The sequence below is a fragment of the Pogoniulus pusillus genome, chromosome 24 (genome assembly GCF_015220805.1).
Source record: "Pogoniulus pusillus isolate bPogPus1 chromosome 24, bPogPus1.pri, whole genome shotgun sequence".
NCBI lineage: Eukaryota > Metazoa > Chordata > Aves > Piciformes > Lybiidae > Pogoniulus > Pogoniulus pusillus.
In genome coordinates this window covers 6,707,278-6,727,500 of record NC_087287.1, presented here as the reverse complement: position 1 = coordinate 6,727,500, position 20,223 = coordinate 6,707,278, and the positions used below count along the sequence as shown (strand labels likewise).

Sequence of the window (20,223 nt, the reverse complement as noted above, 5' to 3'; positions counted from 1 at the left end):
TTCCTAGGAAAGTTCTGGGCATCCCAGGTGGTCCCACAGAGCAGCCACAGCCCCACAGTGACATTTTACACTTTCTGTGGACAGGCAGCTTTGACACCAGCTGAAATCTTTATCCATCAAAGCCAGATCCATCTGAGGATAGACTCAGTGCCATCCTGAAATCTGATAAGATTTTTTTTCCACAGGTTTTATCAGATCTTCTGAGGTGGATGAATCACTCCTGAAGGTTTTGGGGAATGAGACAGCAAGGGGAAACCTTCGTCTTTCTGTCTGACAATGGAGAGTTTTCATATTTCAAGATGTGGGGGAAAAATTGCAACCACTTTCACCAACAACTACTCAAACCCACGCTGGTTAAAAGCTGGGATTCTTGTGTGTTGGTTTGCAAGAGTGTTTTGATTGCCTCTACATCACTCAACAGTTATTTAAGCATCTAGACCATAAGTAAAATGCAAATACATTAAAATGTGACATGACTTGCAACTCCTTCTACCAGTAGCTAACTGCGACAGCAGCTTTCACCATGGATGGTTTTGCCACTCAGGTCCTTTATGCCATCCAGGTGTTCTTGGTTGCTCCTATCAGCCTCTGCACTTGGTGGCATAGGAAGAAATGGTACAGGGTTCCAAGAGAACTGGCATTTCAATAAGCCTTTGAGAGAGGTGACTGGAATGCAGTGTTTCATCCTCAGAATACTCAATCTGTAACCAAGCTGCTGATTTTCTTTCTTGATACCTCAAGCTTAGCAATGATTTCTTCATTCCTATCATAGAACCATAGAATTGCAGGGCTGGAAGGGATCTCGAGGAGCATCTAGTTCCAACCCCCCTGTCATGTCATGGACACCTCCTACTAGACCAGGTTGCTCCGAGCCCCATCCAGCCTAGTCTTATAGACCTCCAGAGATGGAGCTTCCACCACCTCCCTGGGCAACCTGTTCCAGTGTCTCACCACCTTCCTGCTGAACAACTTCTTCCTAACATTCCTGTTTACACAGGAATGGCACTGACCAAGGGAGAGCTGCAGAGAGCCCAAGCAAAGGGTGCTGCAGAGATCATGCCCATGGCATCAGCTGCCCAGCATATTAACCTTCACACTCTGCCGCAAGGGGCCCACATCTCAGAAATGCTTTTTCCTGTTTAATCCATCATACAGCGCAGAGAGGAGAAGGGGACCAGAACAATGAGGTGAAATGGTAAAGAAGTGGTTAGTCACAGAGAGCCATGCACAAAAAAAAACAAACCCTTTGCTCTTCCACAGGGACTGGCTGAAGCCTTTTGATGCCATCACAGCTCTAATGAGAAAGAAGCCTCAGCTGTCCCCAAGCACACACCACCACTGGTGCTGGTGGACCAAGATACCCCAGGACCCAGGCCACAAAAGAGGAAAGGAAACTCAGCAAACAGCAATTGAGGAGGACATACAGTTTTGCTGCTTCTTTTATGTCTTCTTAACAGCCTAATTGGAGTGTAATGAACTTAGGGTCGGCGCTCGCTGCCAGACTCGCTTCTTTGATGTGTTTTTGGCCTCTGCGCTACAAAAATGCGATGGAAACCAAACCCAAGATATTACACCTCCATAAAGTGTCTCTGGGTTTACCATAAGATTCCACCCTTTGTGCCAAGTGGCCAAAGCCACTAACAAGCCCCTGCTCACCAAGATGTTTGGGTAATGAATAAGGAGCAGAGAGAGATGCCACTGTGAATCAGCGAGGAATGCGCGCTAACGGCAACAGAGGTGGATCCCAGGCTGTAATGTGGAACAGCAGAGCACTGTGGTTGTGTTCCTCCGTGGCTGTGGCCAGCAGGAGCTGCTGGTGATGGCTGAAAGATTGTGGTGGGCACAGAGGTTTTCAGAAGGTACTGGTAAAGTGGGGACACACTGATCACAGAATTAACCAGGTTGAAAAAGACCTCTAGGATCATTGAGTCCAACCTATCCCCTAACCCTTCTCATTAACTAAACCATGGCACCAAGTGCCACATCCAGCCTCCTTTTAAACATCTTCAAAGACAGTGACTCCACCACCTCCCCTGGCAGCCCATTCCAATGCCAATCACTGTTTCTGGGAAGAACAACTTCTTAACATCCAGCCTAAACCTGCCCTGGCACAGTTTTGAGACTGTGCCCTCTTGTTCTGTTGCTGGGTGCCTGGGAGGAGAGCACTGCGAGCTGGCTGCACTGCCAACAGCCAGGTCACTCTTGAGTCTAAGACTCTTTCTATCCTCCATGTCAACCACTCCTACTTCTGCTTTTTGCATCCAAAGCTCCTGTCCATATGACCCTACCATGCCTCTCTTGGTTCTCAGCAGGGCATTCCTGCCTCTGTACATTACATCAGTCTCCAACATGTGAAGTGCCCTTGTTTCAGTGATGCACTCTCAAGAGGCTATCACAACCTGCTGCCAGGGTCACCATCCTGACAGTGAGAAAGGCAGAATCAAGAGGGAGGTGAGATGCTGAAAGACCTTCCTAGGTAATATCCCACCCTCCAAAGCTGGAAGGTAGTCCCTATCACCTCAGTCCCCACAGATCTGGGTTAACTTGTCCATGGCCTCACTTGAAAAACCTCAGGGATGCATTTCAACCCCCAACATTCTGCTCTTAGAGACATACTGAATGACCACGAGCCAGCAATGTGCTCTTATGGCCAAGAAGACCAATGGCATCCTGGGGTGTATTAGAAGGGCTGTGGTTAGTAGGTAGAGAGAAGTCCTTATCCTCCTTTAGTCTGCCCTGGTGAAGCCAAACCTGGAATAGTGTCCAGTTCTGGGCCCCCCAGTTCAAGAAGGACCTCAGGGAACAGCTTCAAAAAACCCAGTAGAGATCCACAAAGATGCTGAAGGGAGTGGAACATCTCCCTCATGAGGACAGACTGAGGGAGCTGGGGCTCTAGCTTGGAGCAGAGGAGCCTGAGGGGTGACCTACTCCTGTTCATAAAGATGTGAAGGGCAGTGTGGGGAGGACAGAGCCAGACTCTGCTCAGTGATATCCAATGACAGGACAAGGGGCAATGGCTGCAAGCTGGAGCAGAGGAGGTTTCATGTGAACATAAGGAAAAACTTTTTCACTGTGAGGGTGACAGCGCTTTGGAACAGGCTGCCCAGAGAGATTGTGGAGTCTCCTTCTCTGGAGACATTCAAAACCTGCCTGGATGAGTTCCTGTGTGACCTTCTCTAGGTAGCCCTGGTTCTGGGAAGGGGGCTGGACTCAATGATCTTTTGAGGTCCCTTCCAGCCCCTAACATTCTGTGATGCTGTGCCTATGAATTACAGCAGGCTGGTCCTGAAGAGGCCCCATCAAATATGTGTGTTTATGTCATCCTATTCCAACATCAACTAAACAAGCTCACGACGAACAAAGCAACACATTTAGCCCCCAAATGACAGCACCAAGTAAAACCCAACTGTTGATCTTTTTCCCTGTCTGCAATGATCTTGCTCAAGACAAAAAATGATGTGTCTCCATGGAAAAGTCCTGGCCATCGACAGTTCACGTACTTGCAGAGTATCCAGGGCTAAATTCCCACCCTATTTAAATCAATACAGCCACATCTATTTTAGGGAAGCTACCCCCAATTGACAGATGCTGGGAATCCAGCCCTGGGCCTGCCTCTTACTCAAGCAGCCCCTCACCCTGCGACTGCATGTTGGAGACAGGAGCTGCTGATAAGAGAGGCTTCTAGCAAAACGCAGCCCTCCTTCAGCAATGATTCACATCTCAGAGCAGTTCACTGCTGCAGATGTTCTGGACATGAGCCTGCCTCCTCCAAGAAAAGCTCTTTCTGGAATAGGTGAACACCACAGAGCTTTGCTGGTGTGCAAATGATCTACCCAAATACCAGGAACTGTGCTCCTGGAATCTGCTGCTAACGGCATGGACAAGACCTCATTCTGCCTTGCAGTGACCACTGTCATGCAATCATGGAATGATTTGGGTTGGAAAAGACTTTTATCATCAACTTCAACTGTTAACCTGGCACTGCCAGGTCATCATTAAACCATGTCCCTCAGCACCACATCCACATGGCTTTGAAATCCCTCCAAGGATTGAGACTCCAATCATTGCCCTGAGCAGCCTTGACAATTTTCAGGGAAAAAATCATTCCTTATATCATAGAATCACAAAATCAACCAGGTTGGAAGAGACCTCCAAGATCATCCAGTCCAACCTATCCCCCATCTCCCCTGGCACAAGCTGAAGCTGTTTCCTCTTGTCCTATCATTTGCTCCTTGGCAGAAGAGACCAACTCTCACTTGACTCCAACCTCCTTTTAGGGCACTGTAGAGAGCAAGAAGGTCTCCTCTCAGCCTCTTTTCTCCAGGTTGAACAAACCCAGTTCCCTCAGATGCTCCTAACCAGTCCTGTGCTCTAGACCCTTCATCAGCTTTGTTGCCTTTCTCTGGATCTGCTCCAGTACCTCAGTGTCCTTTTTGTACTGAGTGGCACAAATCTGAGCCCAGGATTTCCAGGTGTGGCCTCACCAGTGCTGACTCCAGGAGGACAATCACAAAATCAGTCAGGGTTGGAAGGGACCACAAGAATCATCTAGTTCCAACCCCCCTGCCATGCCCAGGGACACCCTACCCTAGAGCAGGCTGCCCACAGCCTCAGCCAGCCTGGCCTGAAACACCTCCAGGCATGGCGCCTCAACCACCTCACTGGGCAACCCATTCCAGCCTCTCACCACTCTCATGCTCAACAACTTCCTCCTCACATCCAATCTGAACCTACCCATCTCCAGCTTTGCTCCATTCCCCCTAGTCCTGTCACTCCCTGATAGCCTAAAAAGTCATAATCACTGCCCTGGTCCTGCTGGTTACACTGCTGCTGATCCAGACCAGGATGCTGTTGACCTTTTTGGCCATCCTACCTATGAGGAACCAAGTGAAAACCTTTCCACTTTGCTCATGACTCACATGAGAGTCAGATGAACCAGAAAGGAGGCTGGAACAGAGCCTCTCCATGCTCTAGATGCCTTAGGCATCCACACCAGCACCATGTGGGGAGCATTTAGTAGGTCAGCAGTAAATCAGTGGACCCTGGGTTGAACAAGGCAGACCCTGTGCATGTCTGAATCTGAGCTTCTTCAGGGCACAGATGCTCTGGGCCTTTCCCTGCCCTTCCAGTTTAGGCTGTAGCTTCTGTGATCAGAAAGCACTCTCATCCTCGTGGGGAAATGGCTGTCAGAGCAAAAGAGAGTTTGGGCACGACCTGAACATTAACCCTGTGGTTCACTTGAGTGCTACAGGCACTTGGTGCCCTATTCACTGCTCCTGGGGACCAGGGACCAGTGCCCAGCCGCTGCCAGGGGCACACCAGACTATACCATACACGTGCAAGCAGAGATATGCAGCTGAAGGGCTGGAACAGCTCCTTCTACTGAACATCTGGACTTACACATATAAAGTACTCAACACTCTCATCCAGAATTACAGAGTCTTTCATATCTTATCTCTCAGAAACCACTTATCAGCCCACAGCTTTCAGACTGCAGTCTCTCCCGCCTGCCAAAGTGGAACCCAGCCATGCAAACACATGAATAACAGCAGCCCCTCTCTCCTCTCCTCTCCCACGCTGATGGCTGCAGCTCCTCTGATGGGGGCTTGAACTTCAGGGGCACTGGAAGCAGCTTCATCTACCCTGCTGCCACGGGCTCGCAGAGGAAGTTGAGTAGAGTTTAAGCACAGGGTAAGAGCTCAGTGCAGCAGAAATGTCTCCTCCCACCCCAAGCTGAGGAAGGCAACAAGTTAAATGCAGGTATTTATGCTCTGCATGATGACAGACAATGAAGAAACATTTGTAAGCTAACCTTGAGGTGCATCATCTACTCTCCTGCAGCACTTGGAGGCTTCAGGCATGCCCTAGAGCATTCATGTCTGAGAGACTGTTCAAACATAGGCAAACTCCAACTAGTTGGACTGGATGATCTTGGAGGTCTCTTCCAACCTGGCTGATTCTATGATTCTCAGTTTGTGCCCCAAAATGAGCATTTAATAATAGGAACTAGTCTGGAGGTTTTGTTAAATCAAGATTTCTCTCTAATGGAATCACAGAATGTCAGGGGCTGGAAGAGACCTTAAAGTCCAACCCCCCTGCCAGAGCAGGACCAAATAGCCCTTTTGATTTTAGCTCTAACAAAATGCTCTAGACAAAGTTTCATTTATGGGATGACATTTTGCAATCCTTGACCAGGAGGGTAGAGAGTACCTTTTGTTGTCCTCCTCTGCTTTTTCATCTCTCTTCTCCTTTTAAAGGAGAGAAAGGCACATTGGAGGGAGTGCAGAAAGGACTTCTCAGCTTGAGAGTCACCAAGGTTCATCAGGCCTCAAAACTTCCCCATCCCCACAAATCTTCCCACATTTTCATGGAAATCATAGATCCATAGAATGGTTTAGGCTGGAAGGGACCTCAAAGATCATCCAGTTCCAATCCCCTGCCATAGGCAGGGACACCTCCCACTAGAACAGGTCACTCAAGGTTTCATCTAACCTGGCCTTGAACACCTCCAGGGAGGGAGCAGCCACAACCTCTCTGGGCAACCTGTTGCAGTCTTTCACCACTCTCACTGTAAAGAACTCCTTCCTAAATGGAATGGAAATTTCTTCCTCTGAGTTGTAAGAGATGACTTCATTAGACTGCAGTACAGCGCTGAAACCACACGTGCACATGGGTGCTGCTCTGGCCATCCCAGCAGCAAGAGCCAAAGCAGAGCGAGCTGAGGAGGCTGGTGCCACACTGGGCAAGAGGTGAGGCTGGGAGGAGGAAGGCAGTGATGTTACCATGGGAGAAAGCTTAGCATAAAGCAGGAACACTGCTAGCTCTGGGCTAGCTTGGCTCACATCACAGTTCTCAGCTGCATGGAGCGCACATGGGTCACACGTGGCTTTCGTTGAGGGCAGAAGAGCTCTGTCACCAGAACAGCTGCCTCTGCTTTTGTCATGAAACCAAAGCTCAGACACACAGCTGATGGCCAGTGGGTCTCCTTCCAACAGCCAATCATAGAATGGTTTAGGTTAGAAGGGACCTCAAAGCTCATCCAGTTCCAACCCCCTGCTATAGGCAGGGACACCTCCCACTAGACCAGGCACAAGCCAGGGAATAAGAGTGATCACCAGGCAGCAAGGGGGAATTGGTGGGAACAAGATGGCTGGTGGCAGTGACAGGGAGAGAGGGCACAGGTGCCTTCCCTTCCCCAGGCACCCCCCTAAGCCCACATGCCCTTTGGCCCCCAGCAGCCAGTCCTTCCCTGGCAAAATCCCATGCTTTCAGATGCTGCTGCCAAACCTCAGAAATGTATATTGCTGCTCTGGCGATGTCCGGGAGGAAGGGGAAGGGAAAGCAGTGTGCAATTTTCAACAGTTTCTCCTCAGAGAGGGGCCCCCTAATCTTCTGAAAGGGGATGTGAAGGAGGAGGGGAGAAAAGCAAGAGGCTCTGTCCCATTTTAACCCCTTTTCCCAAATGAGTTATTCAGGGAGGACTTCATGATGGAGTTTTCCCTTTGGGCTTCGAGCCTCAAAACATTTCCTAACACACAGAGTCCCACTGAAACCTCCTGATTGTGGCACCATGCTGAGCTGTGCACACAGGCAGATGTCAAAGGGAAAGATGGGAAGCAGAGGCATCCCATGATCCTGGCATCACAGGCAGGATTTGCAGGACAGCAGTGAAGGAAAAAGCCCAACCATAAACCAAACCCCAAGGAGTTTAATGACTGCAATGCAAAGACCACTGACGGCACACAAGGAGCTCAGCAACATCAGTCACAAATGCTTCTGCACCTCTGTCAAGAAAGAGCTACATGGAAGCTTGCAGCCAGTTCTTCACCTGGCTGAAACCCAGTGAAATCAGCCAGGCTACACAGAAATAATCCAGAATAAAGGGTGGGATGCACTGGCCAAATAGGTTTGACAGCAAGTCAACACCATTAAGCACCAAGCTGCTGCACCTGGAGATGGTTTCCACAGGCCTATGAGAGTTAGGGGTTATGGAGCATCTCCCTGCCCTATGTGTTTGGGTTGCAGTAGTCCACAGTCTCAAAACCTGAGAGACACCATAAATTGCTGCTGGGATTAAGCCATTTAGGATCCCACAGATCAGTCATAGTTATTATGCTGACCAAAAAGAGCAGAAACCTCTCCTCAGGTTAGCAGGAATGAGGCTTGTGAGCCAAGATCCTCAAAGGCATCAGATCCTCTTTGAAATCAGTGGTGTTTAGACATCTTAATAAGCATCTTCAAGAATCTGGACCAAAATCACCAACCCGAAACTGATGTTCAGTACCTAGGAAAGTGTACAAAGGTGACTGGGAGACTCTCTGTATTTCTGGGAGCTTAAGCAGGGAAATCAGAGTTTTGGTCAACAAAGCTGGTGAGAGGCCTGGAGCACAGCCCTGTGAGGACAGGCTGAGGGAGCTGAGGGTGTGCAGCCTGCAGAAGAGGAGGCTCAGGGCAGACCTCATTGCTGGCTACAACTACCTGAAGGGAGGTTGTAGCCAGGTGGGGTTGGGCTCTTCTCCCAGGCAAGCAGCAACAGAGTAAGGGGACACAGTCTCAAGTTGTGCCAGGGCAGGTCTAGGCTGGATGTTAGGAGGAAGTTGTTGGCATTGAGAGTGATTGGCATTGGAATGGGCTGCTCAGGGAGGTGGTGGAGTCACCATCCCTGGAGGTGTTCAAGCAAAGCCTGGATGAGGCACATAGTGCCATGGTCTGGACAGGGCTGAGTGCTAGGTTGGGCTGGATGATCTCGAAGGTCTCTTCCAACCTGGTTGATTCCAAGGTCAATTTTACTCAGTGCTGGTTATTAAACCATAGCTCAAGTGGTTTACTTGAAGCTCATGGTATACAGTTCTGTTCCCTCCAATGCTCTACATGGACACACTCTAAGGCACTCACTTCTGTTTAGCTGAGCTTCATAACTGACTCTTCTAAATGGTTCCACATGGTGGCTTGAAGGTTTTTTTATTTCTTTTTTGAAGTAAATCAATTTAAACCCAATTTTCATTACATTGGTGGTTTTGCATGTCCACAAGGCCTGAGGGTCTCTTGGATTTGAAAACTTGGCCTGAAATGCAGCCTGAGATGCCAAGCACTGAATCCCAATGGAAATGGAACTGCTGCAGTCTATAGGGGAAGCTGCTGCTGCCTGCCAGGCTGAGAGCACCAATCCTAGACAGGATCAGGGCTAAGCACGGCTGAAACCTGCCTCTGGACATCACTGCTGCTCCATCCCAAGCAGGTGTGGGATTTGGCAGTGGAGAGCTCCAGTTCTGGCTGGTGCAAGCTGCTTGAAGTGGAGCCTATGGGAACATCAAAATCCTGACCGGGAGCCTCTCTGAAAAGGTCTTCAAAGCTAGCTGGAAACCTGGCCCAGGGCTTCTTCCAAACCTGGCCCAGGGCTTTCCCACAGCTCAACCTTGGTTTGCAAGCTTGGCTGGCGTTAGGTTTCTTGCACCTAGTTTGGGGGCTTTGCTGTGAACATTTTGTGGAGGTTGAAGCTCTTGAAGTTAAATGGGCTCTGTTGTTTGGAGCCTGGACCGGCTCTGAACATCCATAAACTCTGCATCAATCTGTTCAGCCTCCTGTAGAAAGTAACAGAGGGTGGGAGGAGGCTTTCTCTTCAAGGGAGAGCTGGTTGCTGCGTGTTACCAGCAAATCAAATCGTTCAGATGAGAGGTATGCATGGATGAGACAAGCACTACTGCCTGGGGCATGCTGGAGGGCTTGGAGTTCTCCAAGTGCCCTTTTACACTGCTGAGGAGGCAGGTTTCTTATGTTTCTCCCTCACCCCTGTAGAAAGCACACCTCAGAATCCCAGAATGGTGAGGTTTGGGGAAGGGACCTCTGGAGATCATCTAGTCCAGCCCTCCAAGAAGCCTTTCAGGAGCACCTAGCACTTGGGATGTTTCAAAGCAGAGGCAGCAGGTTTAAAAGAGACATTTCTCTCGAAGGACACCAACAGAGTCGAAGGTTTTCTGCCTCCTGGTATGTCTAGGGCCCTGAAGAAAACCAACAATACTTTTGGCCTCCCAACACTACTGCTTTTATTAGCTCTCAAACGAGAGAAGAATAGGTTTATTTACTGTTCAACTGCTGTTCTTCCCCCCTCCCCCCCGAGAAAGAAACCAACTCAGAAACGGTGACCACTCAAAGCAGAGCCAAGCTGGTTCTTGGCTAAGGCTCAGAGTGGCTCTTGTTACTGAGGGGAATGTGGTCATGTTGCTATGATAGTGGCCTGGGATTCAGGCCACTCTTCTTGGCTACTCCACCACCCCACTGGGTAACCTTGGAAAGTCACGTCTCCACCCCTCCACCCCATCATGTTCCTCGCCATCCTGAGCCTCTTGGCTTTCTAGGCTGCCAGCTTTATGGTCCAAGGTCTGACTCTGACTATTCTAGCTACCACCATCATTATGGGAACTTGATACACACTGCTTTCCAGCACCCTTCCCACAGAGCTTCCTTGCAGCAGCTCTGTCTTCACCAGCAGCAAGACAGAGATGTGAATTCAGGCATGGAAGTTTCCTCTCATCCCAACAGTGCAAAACACGAGAGATGTGGAGGTGCTGGAGCAGGTCAAGGGGAGAGCAATGAAGGTGGGGAAAGGTCTGGAGAATAAATCTGATGAAGAGTAACTGAGGGAGCAGGGGATGGTTAGTTTGAAAAGGAGGAGGCTGAGGGGACATCCCATTGCTGTCCACAGCTACCTGAAGGGACATCGTGGAGAGGCTGCTGCTGGGCTCTTCTCACAGCTAACTGGAGACAGAACAGGGGGGAATGGCCTCAAGCTGACTGGGTTGGTTTAGACTGGATATTAGGGGAAAGGTTTTCCTGGAGAGAGTGGTCAGAGACTGGAATGAGCTGCCCAGGGAGGTGGTGGAGTCACCCACCCTGGATGTGTTTAAGGGTCGTTTGGATGTGGTGCCTGGGGATATTGTTTAAAGTGAATCTTGTAGAGTAGGGTTGTTGGTTGGACTTGGGAATCCTGAAGGGCTTTTCCCACCTGGATGTTTCTGTGATTCTGTGATCTCTGTTTTCATGCAGCACCCAAGGACTTTGTTATTCCTGCCACCTTCTTCCCATCCCAAAATCCTTGGAGGCATCTGCACTTGGTGTGTTCACATGGTTTTCTCTTCATGCCCATGTGCCTAGCTGGGACACTGTGTCAGCTTCTGACAGCCCTTCCTGAGACACAGATGTGCTGTGTGGACAACCTGCCCTCGTCATCCACCAGAAGCACCCCAACACCCAGTGCCAAAGGGACCATGACCCAGAGAAGCACTGTTTAGCAGTGCCAATGCAAAGGAGAACACTCAAAGCACAAGGAACTCGAGGTCTGTGCCCTAAGGAGCACCTCTACCCCAACATGCATTTGTCATGACTGCTTGCATAAGGCAAGGGTTTATATCTGACCTTGGAGGGCTGCTGAGACTCCTGGCAAGCCCCTGAACTCTGCAGCTTGACATGCATGGCCCTTTTTGCAAGTGGTAGTGGATTACACATGTTTACAGGGTCTCTTCTTGACTGAACACTGTAGCTCAAGGCATGAGGAGAAAGTCTGGGGATGACACTCAGCACCTTTCTGCTGGAGCTAAATCTTTGCTGTACCAGAGATGGGACTTCTGTAACAAACTAGTGAGACCTTTGTCCTCACTGTTTTCCACCAAGGATCCTTAGCTCCAGAAGCCACAACACCACTAAGAGAGTATGTCCTTCAGGCAGTAGTATGCTCTGTAGCTGATAACTCTTCTCTCTGGTATAACAGAAGCCCAAGTAAAGTAGGCTCAAGGACCTCCATGCTAGGTATTGGGCATGCAAAAATGAAGGGCCAGCCACTGCAAGAAGACCTTTCAGTCTTGACAGAGTGTGCTGGTTTGAGGCTAATTGGAATATTCTGCTGGGAGACCAGACCATGGGTTGTAAAAAGAAAACAATGACAAAGTCTCTGTCATTCACTGGTTTGCCAAAAGGGATAAAAAGCCAAAGCATAAAAAGTTTGTCCCTTTTTTGCCTCAGAGCCCTTCCTCCTTTCAATTCTTCTTTGCTCTGCTTTAATATCTTCCACTAACAGATAACAAGTAATCTTTGCTGCTTGTCTGTCTGGGAGAAAGAGAGAGAAGGTGGCTTTGAGCCTCTCCTGGGCTTCCTCTGTTTGTCCAGGAGGGAATTTGGCTTTCTGTATGATTTCTCAATTGTATAGAATTGTAAACACATTGTGCATATGTGCTTGCAAAATTAGCTTTGCTGTAAATGCAGCTTTATCTTACTTCCAACCCCTCTGAGCTGGCCTGGTAAATCTCAATAGTGAGGGGGAAGTTTCTCAACCCACCACGCAGAGGAGTGAGACAAAAAGAGCATTCGTGAGATCACTCTGCAAAGAGCTGGTGGAGCTGGGATTAAAACTCAGAGACCAGCAGCCTACATGCTGGGGCACTCTGCCTTCACTCCATGGCATGCACATAGAATCACAGAATCAAGCAGGTTGGAAGAGAGCTCCAAGCTCATCCAGGCCAACCTAGCACCCAGCCCTATCCAATCAACCAGACCATGGCACTAAGTGCCTCATTGAGTCCCCTCCCGAGCACCTCCAGGGATGGAGACTCCACCACCTCCCTGGGCAGCCCATTCCAATGCCAATCAGTCTCCCTGCCAACAACTTCCTCCTAACATCCAGCCTGTACCTCCCCTGGCACAACTTGAGACTGTGTCTCCTTGGTCTGTTGGTGGTTGCCTGGCAGAAGAGACCAATCCCACCTGGCTACAACCTCCCTTCAGGTAGTTGTAGACAGCAATGAGGTCACCCCTGAGCCTCCTCCAGGTTAAACAACCCCAGCTCCCTCAGCCTTTCCTTATAGGGTTTGTGTTCGAGGCCCCTCACCAGCCCTGTCACCCCTCTCTGGACACGTTCCAGCACCTCAACATCTCTCTTGAATTGAGGGGCTCATAGTCATACACATGCACGGAGCTGTGTGTACATCCCTCGTGTGTAAAAGGATGATGTGGTGGTTTAGGAACTCTTTCCCCCCCCCCTCCCCAAACCCTCCCCACTATTGAAATTTACCAGCCTAGCTCAGATGTGTAAGCTGAAGCTGTATTTACAGCAAAGCAAAAGTCACAAGCATATAGACACAATATATTTACAAAGATAACACAGAAATCCAAACTCCCTCCTGGACAAATAAAGCTGCCCAGAAGGGCTCAGAGCTACCCTCTCTTTCTCCCTCTATTTTCCCAGACAAACAAAAAACAAGCAGCAAAACTTAGGTTGTTCTGTGTTATTAGTGGAGAGATACTAGAGTGAAGAGGAAGCAAACAGATCCAGCATCACAGACCAGGGTGGGAAGGGCAGCAAGGCTGGTGAGGGGGCTGGAGCACAGCCCTGCAAGGAGTGGCTGAGGGAGTTGGGGGTGTTCAGTCTGGAGAAGAGGAGGCTCAGGGCAGACCTCACTGCTCTCCACAGCTACCTGAAAAGAGGCTGTAGCCAGGTGGGGCTGGGCTCTGCTCCCAGGCAACCAGGGACAGAACAAGAGGACACAGCCTCAAGCTGTGCCAGGGCAGGTTCAGGCTGGATGTTAGGAAGAAATTCTTCCCAGAAAGAGAGATTGGCATTGGAGTGGGCTGCCCAAGGAGGTGGTGGAGTCACCATCCCTGGAGGTCTTTAAGAGGAGGCTAGATGAGACACTTGGTGCCATGGTTTAGTTAGAAGGTGTTAGGTTGGACTCAATCATCTTAGAGGTATTTTCTAACCTGGTTGATTCTGTGAAATTGTTGACATTTTGGCTTTTTGACCCCTCTCAGCAAACCAATGGATGAGAGAGACTTCATCATTTTCTTTTCACAACCAATGATCCAATTTCTCTCATTAAAATATTCCAGTTGGCCTCAAACCAGCAGAAAGGACTACCTAAACACATGGGCACACACCAACACTGACTAGCACTAACTGCAGGCACATCGCTGCTGCAAGCAGCACACCATGGTTTGTGCTGTGCTACCTCTGCAGTGCTCACAACCCCTTCTGAAGGGACTTCCTGGTCTCACCCAGCAGGAACCAGGCACCATTTGAGCACTTCCAGGCAAAGCCAGCAGAAGGAGGGAGGATTCCTGCAGGTGATGATTACACCGAGATCCTGCCTATCTCAGCTCCTTCTCTGAGCTTGGAGTTGTCTGTTTTAACAACAAATAACACATCTCTACTACTGCCAGTCCTGCTGAACCACTGTAGCTGCAGACAAGCAAGCTGTGTTTGCTTCTCTTTCATTTGTCATCGACACAATGGCCAGCCAAGTTCTCACTCCAGCATCTTACTTGTTGGTAAAAACAAACACAAGCATAAAGAGAAATGCTGCTCATTGGCTGGCAGCAGGGAGGCAGAAGCATAGGCTTGGATAGGTAAAAAGGCCCAGTATGAAAAATCCCTGGGAGAAAAGCAGCAATAAAAGGCAAGAGTGTAAAGATTAAAAAGTCATCTGATTCAGGTTCTCAGGTTGCCTTCTTTCTGCTCTTTGGGATGACATTGTGTGTAAATGCTCTCCCTTCACCAACACATGGCCAAGTCCAGTTGGACTGGCAGTGCCAACACACCCAGAGGGTTTGCAGCTGGTTTTACAGACAGTCACCCAATCGTTCTCAGATAGCAACAACCTTCCTCTTTCTCACCTCTCCTGTTCCCTCCAGGCCCTAAAAACCACCATAAGGGAACTTAGATCCACAGCACATCCAGGACTGCCCTGAGGTTTGTTGACACTTGAGAAGCAAAAGATATTCAGAGAGTAAAGGAAACCAGAGTCACTCTCTCTCTCTGCAGTCACCAGCTCAGATTTAGCTGCTGCTTGACTGCAGTAGGGGAGAAGAGGGTGGCAGAGACATCAGGAATGTGACATATTATCATCAGAGACAGGACTGCAGCACAGAGGTGTTAGGCAGCTTCACACCTGCACCCAAACCAGCCAGTGTGCCACTGCTTCCACCCCAGTAAGACCTGGGCTAAGCTGGTAAAGCATGAGAAGGAAGGGGCAGTTGTCCAAAGACCCCTCCAGTCTCCTCATCCCATGTTCCTAGTCTCACCTCTGTGCCCAAACAGGTTCCTATTGGCAATAACCAAAGCAGAGCAGACACCATTTGCCCTCCTATGGTGAGCAACTGATGGAGCAGGGAGCTCTGGACAGAGGGAAGAGCCAAGATAAAGAAGTCCCTGAGAAAAGAAACTTTTCTACCCAGCGCCTCTATTCAGGAGGGGTTTCCTCACCTGAAGCCCTAGAAAACAAGAACACACCACAGGTGGAACCTCTGTGCCTCCCCTGGGGTAGCTGTGCTGTGCCAGATTCTTTGCCAGGCACACAGAGGGAAAAGAAGAGATGTAGGGGTGGCTGCAGCCCCAAAAGAGAGAGCACAAAGGGCACCCCATGGACACAGTCCTGCTGCTCAATGTGCTTATCAAGTGTTTTGGGGCCAGAGCAAGAGCAGCTTGTACAATGCAGTGTAAGAGTAGGAGAGGGGCTCAGAGTTAGCTGACAACCAAACTCATAGAATCTCACTATGGTGAAGGTTGGAAAGGATGTCTGGAGATCATCCAGTCCAACTCTTTGCTAAAGCAGAGGCACCCACAGCAGCTTGCCCAGGATGACAATGCCCAGGTGGGGCTGGAATCTCTCCACAGAAGGGGACTCCACAACTTTTCTGGGCAGCCTGCTCCAGGCCTTTAGCACCTTCACAGCAAAGACTTTTTACCTCCTGTTCAGATGGAACCTCCTGGCTTCCAGTTTGTGCCCACTGCCCCTTGTCCTGCCACTGGGCAGTACCAAAAAGAGTCTGGCCCTATCTTCTTGCCCCCCCACCCTTTAGCTCTTGCTGAGCATTGATCAGATCCCTCTGGGGCTGCTCTTATCCAGGCTCAACAGGCCCAGGGCTCTCAGCCTTTCAAGGGAGACTGAGCAACCCTCTGCACATGGGTCCCTTCCCACAGGCCACACTCCAGGGCCATTCCAGGTCTGGGTTACTGTCCTCGTGTTTACAGGGTAGAGAACTGAGGGTAAGGCAGGACCACAACAAATACCCTGGATAGACTGGAAGATCTTTGAAGTACCTTAGTAGCTGCTGAAAAGGAAGAAGAGTTTGGAAACCTGAGCAGAGAGATAAGAATCTATTCTAAGGTGAGGCTGGTCTAAATATGCCAGAGGCCTGTCAGCACAACCTGGGCATGAGCCAAACCACTCAAGCAGTAAACACTTTTACTACTAGCAGTCTCCTAGAGGACTAATGGAGCCCTGTCCCCTCACCTTGCAGGTCTCCATCATCTACCCTGCACCTGAATTACACAGGCAAGGCGAGAGGGCTGCTGGAGCTCTGCTCTGCCCAGGCTTGGCTACCTGCTCTTGAAGATAAGCCCTGCAAAACCCAGTAAGGTTCACACTCCAAGATGGTCAACTGGTGGTTGGACTCAATGATCATAAAGGTCTTTTCCAACCAAAACAATTCCATGGAAACCCTGATTCCCCAACTCGAGGGTGTTTCACAAGCATGCTTAGTGCCTCGAGCAGGGGAAGGAAGAGGAAGTAGAACCACAGAAGCACACAGAAGCCAACACAATCAACCCCAGGGTTAGGGAATCCCTCCTCGCACATATACACGTGCATACACACACACCCATATATATATATCTCCACGTTAGTCACTGCTATGGCAACTGAGACAACAAAGATATCCTTTTAAAAGCCCTGTGGTGAGGAGGAAAAATATTTTGCTATATATATCATTGCCTATTGACGTCACCAAATAATTGGAAATAAACTAACCTTTAAGTGTGGATGGCGCCGGGGCCCTGCTTCTCCTCTGTGGATGCTGCAGTCATGTGCACGTCACAATGAGCATCTGTTACCTCTCCTGCAAAAAAAAGGTCACCCAAGAGAGCTGAGCTAGAAACTTTCCTAACCAAACCCTCACCCAAGCAACACAAAAAAACCCTCCTCTCCTTCTCCTAAAAGCTGTGCTGCTGCATCCTCTCATTGACTTACTCCCCAGGCAGGGCCGGTGCTGACATCAGAAGGAAATTGCCCCAATTTAGGTAATTAATGATAATGAAGAACCTGAGGTCAGCTGTGAGTGTTAATTCTGCTTGAGCATCTTAAAAAAAAACAACAGGCAAGTTGAGGGAGCTGAGCTGTAAAAACAAGACACTCCATCTGAAAGTGATTTGAGGAAGTTTGTTTCCACAGCCAAGAGCCTGTAGATCAGAGAGGGAATCCCAGCCTCTTGTGCATGAGTTTGCTTCACATCGTGCCTGCAGGGCCCATTACAGGGCTCATCTTCTGTGCCCTAAGGTCATCAGTGCCATTGTTTTATTAATAGCATTCACAAATAAGCTGCTGCTCTGCACCCAAGAATTAGAGATGCATGAAGAGGCAGAGGGAAAGGTAGGGAATTCAGGACCTTGGTTTGCGCTGGGCTGTATCAACACACTCCTACTGCAGTCCACACCATAGAACCTGAATGGGTTGGTTTGGAAGGGATCTTAAAGATCATCTTGTCCATCTTCCAGCACAAACAATGCAGTGGAATATCAGACCCTCATGGGAGCTGGCTGGATGTTGGTAATGGTTCACAAATGCAAGGCACAGGGACAGCTTTCTAATGGGATAGCTCTGCAGTGTCTTTCCCAGTGCTCAGAACCAACACCTGCAGCATCTCTCCCACCCCTTGGCTAGTGGCAATAGGCAAAAAAACCCCAAACTGAAATTGTTGTGCTCCTACTCAAAAGTTATCTCCTCAACTCCCTTTAGGAAGATCCAGGAGAGGTTTCTCAAATCACTTTTGGCTCAGTGTGGCTTTTAGATGGATGCTGATCCATCTGCATGTTCTGCCATAGGACAGATTGATAGAATGCATCAGGTTGGAAGAGACTCTCAAAGGTCATCCTGTCCAACCCTCCAGCAGGGACACAGAATCACAGAATCAACCAGGCTGGAAGAGACCTTCAAGAACACACAGTCCAACCTAGCACCCAGCCCTGTCCAATTAACTAGACCATGGCACTAAGTGCCTCATCCAGGCTTGTCTTGAACACCTCCAGGCACAGTGACTCCACCACCTCCCTGGGCAGCCCATTCCAATGCCAATCACTCTCTCTGGCAACAACTTCCTCCTAACATCCAGCCCAGACCTCCCCTGGCACAACTTGAGACTGTGTTCCCACATTCTGTTGCCCAGAGACCTTGAATATCAGCAAGGACAGGGCTTCAACTACCTTCCTGGACAACTCATTTCAGTGTTCCACCACCTTAATGGTAAAGAACTTGTTCCTAACATCCAATCTAAATCTCCTCTTGTACAGCTTCAAACCATCACCCCTCATCCTATCACCACAAGCCCTTCTAAACAGCTCCTCCCCCCCAGCCTTTCTGTAAGTCCCCTTCAGATATTGAAATACCAGAGCCCTGCAGAGTGGGTTGAGATGCTCTCAAAGCATGAGACATGCCATACTTCTTTCCAAAGCAGCATGGATATTTCCAAGCAGCAGAATTTATTAGGGGTTTGTTGATGGCAAAGCTCTCTTACTCAATATGGTGGGCTTGAACAGATATAGCAAAGGCAGTGAGTCACTTGAGCACTGTGGGCACCTACATGCTATTAAGTCATCTGCAATCCCATGGTGAACTCATTTGCAATGTGTTATTACACGGCCACTTGATGTCTTGTGGGTTTGGGTCTGTTCCCCTCCTCATTTCTCCTTTTTTTTCTTCCTCTTGGGTAAGCCAAGCTGCAGCCTACAAAGAAGAGTTAGCAAATTCAGGCAGGTTTGAATCACACTTAGGAAGGAGAATCAGCAAGCCCATATGTTTTTAGAGGTTTAGGATTTTGCCTTCTCCCATCTTCTCCCAGGTCACTTGCTCTCCCCAAAGCTGTGGAAGTGCTGCAACCCTCACTCTTCCTGCCCATCTGTTAAGTCTCTCTCTAAGCACAAAGGGTTGGAGAGTCTGAGTTGCTCCTGGGCTGTGGAGGAGCAGTGACAGTCATGGTGCTTCAGGTAGATACAGCATCATCATACTACTGAGCTCCTAATTGTAACCCATTAAAATTCATATTCAACCTTCCTCACATCTTCAGTTATCACCCAAATTCTCCAGCAGCCTCTTGGTGCCATCAGCCACTTCTGCTCTCCACTGCAACAGTCACCTGAAGCACTTTGCTTAGAGGTTGCCTTCTGTGGCTCATCCTGCAGGGCCTTCACGTTGCATTAAAGACACAGTGGCAGAGCCTCTACTTTTAACACTTTACATCACCCACTCAGCCATTACAGAGAAAGACAGAAGGGCTTCTTCCCCAAGACCTCATTCCTACCTTTCCTCATCTGCCTATGCTTATACCAGCTAAGGGAGACAAAAACTAATATGCCTCCTAACCACAGTCTTCTTCAGCCCTCATTTGTGGCAGGTCCCAGAGAAGCACCTCTGACACAGAGCCATGCTTCATCCTTCTCCCAGAAAACACCTCCCTTTGCTCTCTTCCTCTACCCTCATCCCTAACTCCCACCTTCACAAGACATCATGCAGCCACCCAAAAGCTCTTCTCCTTGCTTCTTTCTCCTTTTATTAAGGACAGGTGCCACCCCTTCCCACCACTCTAATCAGATCCAGATGGGATGTGCCAGGCTCACAAAGGGGCCCTGCACCTTTGTTTTAAAAAGTGGTTGTCAAGGGCTGTTGGAAGGAGATGTAGCAGAGAGAGGTTTAGGTAAAGAGTAAAGTGGTTTCTGAACCCCAGATTAAGAGTAAAAGGCTGTAGTTGGTGGCTGAACAAAGAACCAAGGCTGAAAAGACAAAAAGCTGTTATGGTTGTTCCATGCTGCACCTAGAAAGCTCTAGGATGACTGTGGGATGAGATGAACAAGCCTGACAGCTGCTAGACCTGAGATGCTTCATCTGCTTGGCAGGGAGTAAAGCCAGCTCTGATACCACAGGCCAGAGATCAGTGGGATGTTGCTTTCTCTACCCACAAAGAAGAAACACATAATTGATATGCTCCAAAGCAGAGATTGCACAGAAAGGGCTGACCACAGAGTAACTTACAACTGAACTCTGGCTGACAACTGAAACAGGTTGCCTAAAGATGTCTGTCTGCTTGAAGTCCCAGTTGTGATTAATATCCAAGAGCAAGAGAAACAGAGAGGGGATATGGAGATATAAATGGAGTCATTGATTAAGAGAATTGAAGCAGAAAGGCAACAGA

At 49.1% G+C, this 20,223-nt stretch overlaps 2 long non-coding RNA genes across 4 annotated transcripts in view; both read right to left on the bottom strand.

The window, feature by feature from the left end:
* LOC135186306 (uncharacterized) overlaps positions 1-16,995 on the bottom strand; it is a 65,090-nt gene extending 48,095 nt beyond the window's left edge. For all 3 annotated transcript variants that reach the window (XR_010306816.1, XR_010306817.1, XR_010306818.1), the window contains exon 1: positions 16,794-16,995. This is a non-coding gene — a long non-coding RNA (uncharacterized LOC135186306). The remainder of the gene's footprint in view (positions 1-16,793) is intronic.
* Positions 16,996-18,415: 1,420 nt separating this feature from the next.
* On the bottom strand, positions 18,416-19,581 carry LOC135186307 (uncharacterized). The gene is made up of 2 exons (XR_010306819.1): positions 19,528-19,581; positions 18,416-18,761 (listed from the first exon to the last, which is right to left on the bottom strand). It is a non-coding gene; the product is annotated as an uncharacterized LOC135186307 (long non-coding RNA).
* Positions 19,582-20,223: the final 642 nt, after the last annotated feature.